Consider the following 14,919-nt stretch of genomic DNA (forward strand, 5'->3'; position numbering starts at 1 on the left):
CCTCATAATCCTTTCAGTCACGGATAAAGGATCAGAAAAATAAAAATGTGCTCCAAAATTTAGTGTATGGTGGAAAATTGGTATCTCAATAAAGACCTTGATTTCCTCAATATGATATTCTACCTCATAGAATAATAATAGGTAACCATGCAGTCCAGCTTGGAAAAGCATGGAATGTATCATTGTACATAGGCTTTGCTAACCTTACTGGGATTGCTTTGGGATAAACTGAATAAGACTTCTAAGAACTCACTGGTCACTTATAATAACAGGATCAGAAGAGGAAGAAAGTGTAGTGCTTCAATTAGCTGAAAACTTTGCATGTGCATAGACGCTGCAAGAAAAAAAAGAATTCACACTCTCACAACATGATAAAAAATGCAATTTTTTCCTGGTATAATAAAGACTTACTGGGGTATATTAATATGCTAAAAATTACTAGAAGGAATGTTGATTGATCATTAAAGACAAGTGGGGGAATTGAGGAAGGGTGATTTTAAATCACCACCATTTAACCTGATGAAAAAAAGGTTAGCAATGGAAAGGGCAGCAAATGTGGGGACTGCAAGGAAGGAAGAGGCAGATCACCATGAATACCTATCAAGAGGATGAAGCTTTATGTAAGCAGCCCATCAAAGAAACAGAGTCTGCTTTGGGGATTTTAGTAATCCACTTGGCCATTGGGAAAATGAACCAACATGATAGAGAAAGGTGGTAATTCTGGATGTGCTGGAAACAGTGAGAAGGAAGAATTCAAGAAAAGGAAGGATGGAGTAGATGAGGATAAAATCTTGTAGGCAAATTAGTTGAAAATCATTGTGAAATTGTTACGTTCATGATCTTTAGAAAATAAGTGAAGGGAGTAGCAAAAATGCCAATGAAATTCAAAACACTGACTTCATACATTTAGAGACCGGAAAATAAAACCCCAAAAGAGACAAGAAACAAAAAAGAACAAAATAAAAACTCCCACAACCAAACAACAACAACAACAACAACACCTAAGGAGAAACAGCAGTTTCCTGAACAGGAAGGACTTGGGCATGAGCCGTCTCAGTGTGGAGAGAGAATGACAAGCCTAGATGGAAACCTGCTGGTTAAAATCACCCTTTTCCAATAATCTCAAACCTAAGAGTGTCACAGCAAGTGGAAACTAACCAGAGTAACAAGGATGAGTAGGAAAGAGGGGCACAGGCATGTGGGGACAAGAGAAGAAAGGGCTGTAAGGGATGGACAGAGAGATGTGAGCCACAGTCATTCTGTAACAAGATCAGGAGTGAGAAGAAGATGAAAAGGTGACAGATGAATTAAGAAAACTGAAATGTTAATCCCTTCATTGGTAAGAGGTCAGTGACAATCTTGTAGACACCATCTTTAACCTCAGTAGCACATGAATGAGTTCTCAGGTTCGAACTGGGGAAGAAGAGTAGAGCAGAGTATTTACACAAGTTGAATTGCTTTAGATCAACAAACTTGGATGAAATTTGCCTGAGGGGACTTAGACAACTGGCTGAAACTGTCCCCAGGGACATTATTTGTTGTCTTATGCAATATGAGGAGAGCAGGTGTGGGTCCAGAAGACTGTAAAAGGCAAACTTTGAACCAGTTTTAGCTGGAAAATGAAAATAAATGTGACGCTAGTGACCACAATCAAACATTGCAACTGTTTCCCTAATATATTGGCACATTTGTCATCACTTAGAATCTAATTTAATTTGGATTCCATTTTCAGAAGGGCTGCTTTAATTCAATCAGAAATTACAGGGTAAACTGTAAAATCAAGTATGTAGAATGGAGAATTCTTTATCTGGGAAGCTATCAAATATTTGGGGTGTTGCAAAAGTAGAGAAAACAAAATCAGGGCACTAAGTAAATGCAATGAGCTGTTCATCCTGTCTCCATAGAAACTACAGTGTTGAAGTGGTACTCGTGAAGTACAAGGTACATTTTCAGATATTTATTATTGTTTAATGCAAAGAGAAGGGTAGTGAAGGGTGATTCATCAGAGATGGCAATGAAGTGATTGGAATATGTGGGCTCAAAAATAATACCTAGCATTACCTCACCCTTTTAGAGCCCCTCTTGATCTCGCAGTTGGTGACTCCACTCTTCTCCAGATAAAACACAGTGGCATTTTCTGTATCAGAAGACCTGAAGAAGATGGTAGATAAATGATAAATAATTATTAGATTTTTGAAGATCGAGGTTTCTTCAAGTCTTTGGTGCTTCTGAAATTCCATGATAAAAATTAAAAAAGTCCTTAGAATAATCTCTGTTCCATTTTCCTTAAAAAAATCTTTTTATTTTCTTTTTCAATTTTCTAAATTAGTTGTATTTTAAAATTGAGTTACTATGCGATTTCCTGTGATAAACACTCATCTTTTGAAGTCCTATCTTTTCAGAACTAGCTGATTATTTACTTGTAGTCAACAGAAAATTAAAACCCAGATATCCTGTGAAATTACTTCTATACCACACAAAAAAAGTAGAAGTTATTTGGGGTTTCAGATGTAAAACAAGTAAAGCTTAAGCTGCAGAAATATAACTTGCTTGCTAGTTAGTGGAATGTATTTGAGCTTTTAGCTACAGGCTACAAGTCTAAACACTCTTCTAAGAATGAGTCTTTGAAAAAATTAGTGTTTCTCTGAAGGAGCACATATTGCCTCCTCAGGATTTCCAAAAAGGCTACATTAATGCAGAGGAGTCATAGCAATGAGAGGGGCTTTATGGCAGCTACAATTGATCAGCAGAACATGTTTTCACTTTGCAAACATTTCTACTCAAATCACCTTTTTTATAAAATATCATTTTAGAGTCACTGCATGTTGTCAAGAAATTCTGAAAGCATTTTCAGAAAGTAGCTGGATTTTAATAGAAACAGTGTTTTGATTTCAAATTTTGAACCCTCATAGTAAAATTATATTGATTTTAAGGAGTCCATTTTCCTGGTACTTTTGCCCACTTTGTTCAATGTGTTTATTTTGTCAGAAAAATATTTTTTCCAAATAAAGATAAATTCTGTTCAATGGACAATCCATTCTTTTGTTGTTTATTCATTTGACATTACCACATTTCTTAACAGGCAGCATCTGCATCTTTCCCGATGTTCTAGCATTTCCCTGGTCTAAAAGTCTTGGAAGCTGATGATTTTCCAAAAAGCAACTGGCTTCTGAAAGCCAGTGCTGCCAGCACATGCTGCCTGTGAGTGCACTGAGAATGGCCCAGAAGGGATCTGCAGCTGCTCTGTCCCTCTCTCCACACTGACTTGAGAGGTCCTGTGTGTGTAGCCTTCTTCTGCTCGCCATCAGCAGGACTAACTTGGTCCTCTGAAGGAGAGAAGCAAGTGTGGAGGTCGATGGCAACATCCCACTCCCCCAGCTGTAAATCTTCACCCAGTGTGCCCCCTGACAGCTCTTGGCTGCTCATCACTTGGGGGCTGGGAATGGTGTATAAAAAATTGGAAGGTTTTTTTTCAAAAAGTGGCAAATTTTATCATTTTTCAAACAAACTTTTCCAGTCATATCTTCCCCCAAACCAGGATGCTGTTTGTAGTCAAGGCATGGTTTAAATAGGCCATCCAAATCCAAAAAACCTACTACTTTATATTTTGCCTTTCAACTGCCACCTTTTGTTTCATAAGGTATTTCTCCATAGCAGCGTCCAGATAAAATATTTTATCTGGCTTAGGTAACTTTTCAGAATGTTTTTTTCATTAGTATTAAAACCTTCTTGTCTGATAAAGGCAAATGCAAAAATCTACGTGTTTGCATGTCTTGCATTTCTTGTATGAATTTCCTTTGATTGATGTTTGTATGGCTTTATCTAATGTAAGCCAAAGGGAACTCCATTATGAGAGAAAACCAACAATTGTAGAATGAGGTATCAGAGTCCTTCCAGCAGTTTGCTTTGATTCATGAAAAAAAGCTTAAATGCATACATGCTGATCTTGGAGACATTAGAAATATTTAAGTTCAAGGTACTGCTCCATATTCATAGGAAATAAGTAAAAGAAAAAGAACAGAGTTGCAAAACACAAATTAAAATCAAACTTGTAACCAGAAGATCAACTGCTCCTCCTTTCCCCTACCATGGGCAATTTTCATTCACCTTAAAAAATGATATGCATAAATTCCATATTCCCACAAAATTCCTGATGTCCTTTTGTCAGAATGAGATCATCTATTGACAACGGCATTTTTGAAGACTCTGAAAGAGTCTGAAATTACAAGGATTTTCAAGAGATGCAGGCATTTGTGACACCCCAGAGTGTTCCACCCTGGGGTGGCTTCAGGCAGAAAGAAAAGCCTGAGGCTGTTCATAATACTGAGAGGGGGGAAAGAGTGGTTTTAATTCTTCATCTCACCTGACAAGATAACCAGCATCTCAAAAGAGCTGACTGGTTTTTTATTACTGATCACCTGTTGCTGAGCCTCCGTTCCACAACTCCACGTAGAATATTAGGAACCTTGCTGGTTTCCAGCAAAATTTATCATTCATATTCTGAATGCCTTTATCTGTTCATTTGGAGGATTATCCAATGGGTGGAGGTAGGGAAAGAGTGAACAAAGGTGACAACTCTGAGCAGTGGGGAAATCAGATTTGCTTACAGCAGCAGCACAAGTCCTGTGGGGATGCTCTGCTGAAGGGATGATGAGGGAATTAAAATACATTTAAGATATAAGACTAAGTAGGCTCTTTTAGAAGAAGACCAACTCCAGAAACTGGCAGTCTTGTCATGAAGGTCGTTTGACTTCTGTCCTTTACAATGTTCTTTTTCTTGAATAAACTGATGCAAAAGTTGTGGGCTTGTTGGTCACTCACTCATTTAGACACACCATTGTGCACGGAGTTTCCAATGGGCTGACAGGCAGCTTGGTTTGCATGGGCACCAAGAGGAAGTTTCCCAGCACACTAGGTATCACCTCAAGACACTGAATCAGCTCTTGGATTTGCCTTTCTCCCTGCACAGATCTATGATATCAGTAAAAGACAGACAGAGGTCTAATTTAGGCTGCCACCATCAACTTGGGGGGCCAGGCACTTACATCTCAAGCATCACAGTGATGAGATGAGACAGCTAAAGTGGCAAAGGAAAATCTGGCCTAAAACCTATTGAGCAGCAACTCACAAACTCTTAGTAACCTGTCACTTAATGTGTTTCCCAATTTTCTGGGAAGAGAGACATCCCAGTGCCTTCCCATGCGTTTGCATGTTTTATATTTATAGAATTACTATATGTGCCTCTCTATCCCAACAGCTAGGAAGTTCACCTTGGAGGGAAAGTATTCACCTTCAAGTGCTGCCCTTCAGGAAAATATTCACCTTCAAGTGCTGCCCTTCAGGAAAATATTCACCTTCAAATGCTGCCCTTCAGCCCCTCTCTAAAACACATTCAGTGCTTGAAATGTAGTGTCAGTCCCCCACCTTCCCATGGATGTATCTTGTCACTTGTCACTGTTCAGAACGTGTGATGAAGCCCTGCCTCCCTGCATGTGGCTGAACACCTGCCTGCCTCCAGGAGGTGGTGGATGAATTTCTTATTTTGTTTGGCTGGCACGTGTGGATTTTTCTTCACCAATTAAACTGTCTTGATCTCAGCTCATGAGTTTTCTCAGTTACTTTTCTGATTTTCTATTCCATCCCACTGAGGGAAGAGTGAGTGAGAGGCTGCATGGTGCTCATTGCCAGCTGGGGTTAAGCAAAAGCAACCAGACTGTACATACAAACAGTTACTAGGCAGTGTCATTTGTCTGGCATACCCACCACAATTATGTACAGCTGTTGATGGCTTAAAAATGTTATTGACAAATAATCACAATCTGAATTATAGATAGAGGTAATCGTCTACTTTGTAACAAAGTAAAAAGAAATAAGAAAAATGGAAATCAGCCTTGCTTACACATAACCAAACAAGGACTCAGACTAACCAGTGTGCAATATAATTTTAGCTCATAACATTCACAAGAAGCCAACCACACTGTCTTACGTGACCATTTCTTGGTTTTCAATTTAGAGACAGATAAAGAGTTCAACTTCTTCTTTTTTTAACCAATTAAATGAGTAAAGTTCTTCAGCGTAGTGTGCATACAACATTTCTGCTAAAGTCTTGCACCTTTTACAAACTTGGTTTTAAATTGTTGCTTTATTTATTTTCCTGAAATGTCTTTGCAGTTCACTTATGAGTCTGTTTAAATATATGACTATCCATAAAGCCAGTACAAGAATGGTGGGAAAGTGGAAGCAAAATTGTCACTGCATGAATTGACATTCATTGACCATTCATTACATGAATTTTGGTTTGGTTTGGGGTTTTTTGTTTTGTTTTCTAACAAATATGCTCTGGGTTAATTTTGTTTGTCTCATGGCTGCTGAGCCTTGAGGATACATGAGTCATATTTTGATGATTTCTTCATTGCATCTGGGCAAAAATAATACTCTGAAAGAGAAAGGCAAGAAGAAAAAATGAACAAGGGTGGTTGGAAGAAGGAAGCAGTGAAAAGACAGATATTGATAGATGTTGCCAAATGATCAATGGTCCCAGCTGTTCTCAAAGTCCCATTCAAGCAAAAGATCTTGGTAACAGAAGGCAACCTGGGACCATAGTACAGACAGGAGCAGAAAGTGTGAGAAAAATCACAATTGCTTTCTGTTCCTCAAGTAGAGGAGTGACAGTAAACAAGGCTGAATATCAGAAGAGATTTAGAGTGGGAAGAAAAGATGTGGCAGATCTTTCTTGCTTAGCAGCATTGCCAAGCCAGGAAGTTGCACTGACATACACCTCTCTCACCAGGAGGCAGGAAGCTCCCACCTGCCAGGATGAGAGTCCATGAAAGGTGGTTAGACAAGACAAAATTAGTGACCTGTTTTGTGCTTTCCCACCAGTCACAGGCAGAGAACTCTTTATCCACTGAGTCCCTGAATGCTCTCTTGCGTGTCCCCTTCTTATTTTCAGCATCAGCTTCCAAGGCTGGAGTTCATCTACTCCCTCCTTTCCTTTCATTGGCCTCCAGATCCCCTGATGATGGCCTCTTTGCCCACCAGTGCAGTTTTAAAATTGCAAGAAATTAAATTTCAATTTCTCACACAATGGCAGGTGCACCCTTTTCTACTCTGCTGGTGGAAGAAGAATAGCAGCTGCCCCACCAGAACAATAAAACTACTTTCCAGCTCTCTGTGACTGGCTGTCAGTGAACAGCCATGCATAAATATAATATATGGAGATCCCAGAGGTGGCATTTGTCACTTCTTATCAGCTCTGCTGCACACACCAGAATTTGATAGGACACTTAGAAGGATGATAAAAGCTACTATCAATCTGTCTAAGTAGAACCATTATGAGCAATAGTAACAATATCAATAGAATTATGGAAAATCAGCAGCTGTATTATTTTAATGCTCATTTAATTATTCATTTTTAAAATCTTTCCTTCTTCTCCTTAAGATAAGGACAGCTAAGATAGCATATCTGAATCTTTATATTAACCTGGCATATTAACGTCCTTTTTTATGCTTGAAAAAAAGCCCAAAATATCTTCTAATTAATTTTTTAAAAATGAAAATAAAAATGAAATTAAATATAGTCCTCCAAAGTAACCTCTTGAGCCCTCTTAAACATCCACACCACAGTGCACATTCACATCTGTATCTGGCCCATCTCATTCCAAGCGTTTGCAAAGCAGTAGTATAGATAATAATGCTAGAATTATTTTGGGACTTATTACCATTGTAATAGTCTGGTGATCTGCCTAGTTCATATCCTTTCTCAGGCAGTGCTCTATGGCAGATGTTCCAGAGGAAAACATTAAATTCCCTACAGTGTACTTAACACTTGTGTAATATTACTGCTTCAGGGAAAATTTAAAATTTTTCCCGTTGATAATCAGCTCACATATATTGAAGTATGAGGACAGATAATTGTTATCCTACCCAGTGCGACTGCAAATGATATTTTAATTCCTGAGCCTCCTTTTCTGAATCATACTGATTACTTCTTTTCAGTAATACCCTGTGGTTGTTAGTTCCCAGAGCTAACATGTTGCATTTGGTTTTGTTCCTGTGGATCTAAATGAGCATGTTTCAGTTTCATCCATTTTTGTTTTCCATGTATTTCTGGGTTTTGCACAAGTAGTCAAGATGAAGATTCTAGCTGTCCTCTATAATATAAATCATAATTATGTCTCCATAATATAAATCTTTTAGTATGCCTCCATGGCATCCATTTTTGTCTCTTTACTCCTCAAAATAAAAAAGGTTGTTTAATTAAATAATTCTATTCAGAAATACTGCTGTTGGATCTTTCCTTTCAAAACCACCAATAACCCAGAAAGGTCTGATCTATCTTTTTGCAACTGAAATGAAAGAGCTGTATGAGGCCACAGTAATAACAGTAACTAACAACCACATTTAGCTCTTTTTAACTATACCTGACCACAGTCTTACACAAATTTCTCTTGAATTAGCAGTGTTGACTGGCAGTTTTGCATGTCAGAATGCTGCATGGTGTTTCATTTCCAGCATGGCCTAAAACCAGGACACAATCCCATTCAGAGGAGCAATAGTAGCTGCATGAGCTGGTCATTGCAATATTTTCAGAACTGGCAGTACAGGTATAAGCACCACTGCAAAGTACACAGGGAAATATGCAGTCAGTGGAGGACATCCATGTCCCTTGGAAACCACTGGCAGCGAGGATCAGCCTCTCTTCTCCACTGTGGTGCTCATGGAACTATCAGCAGAGACTTTCCTTGCACATCTCTGTGAGCCTGCAGTATCTTCAACACTGAAGGGATGTCAGCAGCCCTTCCAGTGAGTCTTTCCATACCATAAAGATGTAATTGCTGGTCTCAGATTTCCACATGTTGAAATCCATTAACTGGGAGAGATATCACTTGAACAGACACTTCTGTGGGAAAAATGTGTGCTTTGTGGACAAGTTCTGGTGACAAGGTCCAGTAAAAAGAAAGCTTTTTAAAGCTTTGTTATCCAAATTAGTTCCTTTTGTTTAGAAGGAGGGAAAAAAAATTAAAAAAAAAAATCCCAAGATATAGTTCTGGTTCTTTTTATTACACAGGTTTGATGGGAAACCAGAAAGCACTAATTCTACCTTTCAAAAGGAGAGGAAAAAAATAAGGTCAGCTCTGCGGATCTTCTTGATGTATTGGGCGAGGAAATACGCATGAAGCTTTAAAGGTAGGAGGCTTAGTGAAGCCCATGGGGAATAGAAGTCAGTGGGGTGCACGGATGCTTCCTTTCAGAATGATACCAAGGGGGTTAATGTCTGGTCTGGTGATAAAAACCTGGCATCTGTTACAGAAAACACAATGAGCATTGTTGTCGTTGAGAGAATGGCTCTATTTTTCCTGGCATGAGTTACTGTTTGGAAGCTGGTTTAAAATAGAAAAGGAAAAAAAATAATCTCACTCTCCAAACTCAAAAATAAAGAGCCATGCCAGAATCGTGTTCTCCACTGTATTTCTAGGAAGTGTTATTGATTCATTGTTCTAACACTATTTACATACCTTAAATGCACATGCTGCTGAAATGCACAGAAACTGCACAGGCTTTGACACAGGCACCAACTACTGTGCTGGTTATGGGTATGCTCAGAAATACAGGCTGTCTTCCCAAAGGCTGGCTTCAGGCACGGGGCACTAGTGCTGCTGGCTTTCTGCTTTGCCAGAAAGATTCAGAGCACCCAAATTAAGAGCCTCTTCAGACTGTCCCTTTTTTCCATTGAGATAAGTCCATAAATAAAGTTCATCTTTGCAAATTTCCCTTTCAAAGCATTCCAAGTATTCCCATGTGAAATGGGATGGCACCCTACCCTCTTCACTGACTTCCCATTTTTATGTGATTTTTTTTCTCCAAAGATGAAGAGACTTTCTTTGCACCTTCTTGTCTATATACATTAACAAGATATAATATATCCTGCTATGACACAGCATCTCAGTTCACACCCAGCTAAACCCTGCACTCACTGGTTTTGGTAGCAAATGCAGGGGGAGTAGACAACAGGCTTTTACTTTTTCCTGCTAACTGCTCCATCCCTGTTCTGTTGCTCTATGCTATTTGTTGTCTATCAGCTAAAAAAACACAAGCAGGGTGAAAAGGCAAAACCAAACATTCTTAACCCTTGGGTAAGAACCCATTGATTTCCATGCTATGAAATTTCAGGCCTAATGAAGAAAATAATCTATGCAGGTGGTGACCAGAAAAGACGGCATATGTTATTCCCAGGCTGCATCACTTGCTTCAGAACAATGCAGAGGATCCTGCTGGCTATGACCACAGCTTGAAATTAAAACATTGTTTTCCTTTTCATTTCAGACAATGCTGCTAGTCTGACCCAACTACAGAAAGCCTAAACTGTTCAAAAGATGCATCAAAGTGCACCCTGTAGATTTTGTCAATAGCCAAGAACATAGCAGCAGCCAGTGCAGTCCGTGTTCCTTTTACTTCCTGGGAGCAGACAAAGGCACAGAGGTGATAACTGAGATTATGGTAAGATTCAGAGCACCAGAGAGTCTCTGCTGCCACTCCTGGGTGCCACAACAAGGAAAGTGTTGATGCAGGAAAGAGTTACTACCGAGAATCATTGAAGAATGGAATTGTTAAGGTTGGAAAAGACCTCTAAGGTCATCAGGTCCGGCTGTTTACCCACCACCATCATGTTATCACTAAGCCATGTCCTGGGTGCCACACCCAAACATTTTTTGAACACTTTATCACACACAGTCTCTCCAGCTGTAGTCAAGATATGCCCAATGCCTCTGGTAAATCTGTGTCTGATTCAGTCAGTTCCTCAGCTCAAGCTTTTCAGAATGCTGAGACCCATTCCATGGTTTGTTGAAGCTGTCCTCAAAAGCTTTATCTAACTCTTATATTGCTTCATATGAGAAGCAATATAGTGATGGGTAAGTCAAGAAAAGTTCAATGTATCTCTTTGCAATTGGAAAATGCACTTTTTTCTGTAGAGTTAAAACTGACATTTCAAGTAAACAAATTGTGGGAGGAAACAAACAAAAAAGTACATTGACTAAACCAATATAAAAACAAAACAAAAAAAAAAAAAAAGAAGCCCACCCTAAATGTTATTTTAGATTTTCTACAATGATTTATATTGTAGGTACCAAATTTCATTAAGCTGTAATGCTCTAGACAGCACAAAAAAAAGTAACATAGTGGCAAAAAGCCTAGTTTAAATTTGTCCAGTTCTTTCAAAATAATTTTTAAAGCCAGGAAGCTCAGAGTGATGATTAAATATATGGAAAATTTCAAATGTCATCTGCTTCATCCATTTTTAAATGTGCATAATGCATAAAAAACCCTGGTAACCTCGAGCCACTATGGTTTCACCAGCACAACGCCATAGGAGGAACATTTCAATCCTTTATCTGAACTGTACATGGATACCTAAATGAGCTTTGAACAGTTTGGATTTATCTGCAGATTCTCCTCTCTGGGCACCCTAACTTGCCTCTGGAAACCTGGAATCTGTTCCCTCTTACTCCATGCATCCCCCAACCTCTGCCAGAAAAGCCCATCCTCATTTCAGCAGTAGTAGAGAACTGCCAGAACATCTTAAACTGCAGGATTCATTGGTTTCACAGTGGTGCAGAAGGGATCACAAAGCCTTTGTTGGTAAGCTGTGGAGTATTGGAAGAAAGATGATGGCATCAGGAATGCAACGAGTTGAGTTGTGCTGTCAGCTAAGGGAAGGAGCTCTGCCAGCCACGAAGCAACCTCAGCACAAAGGTCTGTCTACCCATTACTCAACATAGTCATGAAAGCTGATATCCTCTCACTCTGTGCCACCTCAGACACGTCTTTTTTTTCACAGGGAGTACTTTGGACAAGACCATTTTGGAAAAGGTATCCCCACATGAATGTTTGTGGATATATTTCACGCCACCTGATCGTGTCTAGTAATGTGGAGCTGTGGTTTGCTGCTGGCAGCAGCTCTCCAAAGCTAAGACAACAGGGTGGAGTTCTCCAGGTAGGTGATCCAGCTGATGATCCACAGTCCAAGAATTTACTGCATCCCATGACAAGAAACTGCCAGTGAGCTTAGTGTGAGTAAGGAGCTAAGCAATGTTGATTTGTTCAAGGTGTCAGGGGACTGTAACTTGCCCAAAGACATTTGCTAGTCAAACATCTTTTTTGGTTTTGTTTTTTTGATCCTTGCAAGACTCTGACTTTGTTTCTGTAAGCCCTCTGTCAGAATAAGAAAAGGTTATTGGTACCTATGGGCCATTACACATGGGTTTCTCTTCAGGTGGATGTTTATGGTCCATCAGAGAAAAGGCATTAAACTGCCTCCTTCTCTGGCAGCATCTAGGGCTGCGTTGGGTCTGCCAGACCAAAAACATTCTTCTTGGCTGTGGGAATGTGCATTATCAAATAGCCATCAAATCCTCTCTTGGGCTGTAACTAACCTCTCATATGAAGCCAAAACCCAGCTTGAAGACATATTGACATCCCTACAATGGCTCCTACACACTGGGAAGATCCTTGTCTGAACACAGCCTCCCAGATGTGATGGTGTTGAATTTTGCCTCTGGTGAGATAACCTGGAGAGAATTGTGTTCCTGTGTTTTTTTCCATGCTGTTGTCCTTTATTTCTCCTTTTTTTCACCTACTTTGTTTACTCTTGAGGAGGGATTTGACTCTGTAAATTATTGTAGCACCATTTCCTCAGTCTTACCTGATCCCTTCTTTGTGCAGTGTTCCATCCTTTCTTCCTGTGACTCTTCCCTTTGTGACAAAACCACTGTTAATTGCACAGCTTAGCTTCAAATCCAGGATCAAAGGTTTGGTGTTCAGATTTTTTGCTCTTCAGGCATTTTCTTTTCTGTCTCTAATTATGAGAAATTTGCAAAACCACTAACTACCGGATAGAATTGATTTTTTTCTTCTGTGAGTTGAGGGAAAAAAGGCTAATTGGGGATATTCTTAATTGACTTTATCTCACGTTTTGGGAGGTTGATAAACTTCATTGTATCATTAAAAATACAGTGATGGTTTTCAAGAGTGTTTACAGACACCTAGGGGTGGAAGCCACAGTGCTGAGAAAGAAAAGGCTGCCATTGTGTCACTTTTACCATTCACGGGAGTGATAAAACTGAACCACTCTAGGCACATGGTCTGTTTATACACATTTGCTAGGTTAAATGAAAAGACATGTTGTGTTCCTTTTCTATCAAAAATCTGTACATGCATTCAGAGTGGACAGCTGGCATTTTGAAAAGCTGTTCTGGGCTTTTAAGAAAAAAATTAGACTTAACTGGCATGAGAGACCTCCATTTCAAACCTTGACAAAGACAGTGCTTGTGAGAATGCTTTGTTCCTCAGGGCAGCAAGGACTGGAGGTCCATGCTCACTTCCCAATCAAGTTCAGCCTTATTTTCTCATATTTTATTAGAAAAAAAATTTTAAAACATTCTTTAAAAAGGGGGGTAGGTAGCTGAGGGATATGTTTTCCTTCTTTAAACCTGGGTTTACTCCTTTTCTCCCTTTGGAAATAAATTTCAATCATGATTCAGTTTTGGCAGTAAAACTTCACAAACTCATTACAATTTCAGCAACTGTTTAACATTATACCTTGCCATGCTGGGCTAAAATAACCCCAGATTATTCCTGGAATAAACAGAGTTACACTGAGAGTCAACCTGTGAAGTGGAAACTGTGTACATGAAAGTAGATATTACTAATGAGGTGCTTAAAACTTTCAGCCAAGGTAAAGAACTTAATGGCACGGGGGTGGCAAAGATGAAGCTAGATAAAAGAATACCTTCTCACAGCTTTATATTCAAGTCATTTTTCTTATGCACAACCACTACAGAGCTCTCCTTGCCCTTAGCAGCAGCCAATGAAAAAAGTGCAAAAATGGCAGATGACTAAGGCATCCTTAAAAACAAGCAGCAGACCATGTGCTCAGTGTCTGCATCTGCTAATTAAAACAAAAGCTGAAAGGATCAGCAGCAGATTCCTTACACGGCTTGCTTTTATGTAAGTTGGATTTATTTGTGTTCATGCTTACAGATAAACAGTTCATGATACAAGAAACCGCCTGTATTTTGTCTGTTCATGTGATGTTTTGTTTCTTGAAAGCTTCTCATGGGTTAAAAAAAAAGAAGAGAGAAAGAAAAAGCCCTTCCTATAGCTACATTTTATCATCAAAGACAATGGGAGTGAAGAATTATGGTTTACTCACCCACACACTGAAGAAAATTGTATGTCACTCCTGCACCCTGATTGGCTGAAGATTGCAAGGAATAGATATATTTTCTTTCTCCATTCTTTTGTTGCTTTTTTTTAGGAAAATTGTACACCCTCTTTCCTTGCTTGTCCCACTTGTCCATCTAAAACCTCTAATGGGATTTTATCTAAGGAGCTTGGAAACACTCCCAGACCATGGGAATGATTTTTTTGTTTTATTTCTGTTACCGAGATATTTTTTAAAACATAAAAGAAGCATCTTCTTCTGGTTTTGCTTTTGAGGCAGTGAGGAAGAAAGGCAATGAACAAACACATGGTATAAAAATAATAAAATATCCAGTGAATTTCCTCGATAAGCTTATTATTTTTTTCTACTTCAGTCACACACAGCTAAGAAGCATTTAAAGTGATGCAAATTATTAAAAAGGGTTATTACACAAACCAGAGTTTCATCTGCCACTCTTCTACCAGACAATGATTTTTTCCCCCTCAACCACCACTTTCAAGTTCTACCGCTTAGTGTAACCATTTTAATTTTTTTCTTTCTGGGAGGCATGAAGATAAACCATGCATGAATCAATAGATGAATGAATCAGCCTCTGGTCTAGCTTACTGATGCAGTCATCATTCATATCCTTGCATAATTTACAGAAATTGAAACTGTAGCTGGGCTTTGCATTCAGCTGAACGTGGCTTGTTTAC

This window comes from Fringilla coelebs (genome assembly GCF_963513975.1).
Source record: "Fringilla coelebs genome assembly, chromosome: 5".
NCBI classification, from domain to species: Eukaryota; Metazoa; Chordata; class Aves; order Passeriformes; family Fringillidae; genus Fringilla; species Fringilla coelebs.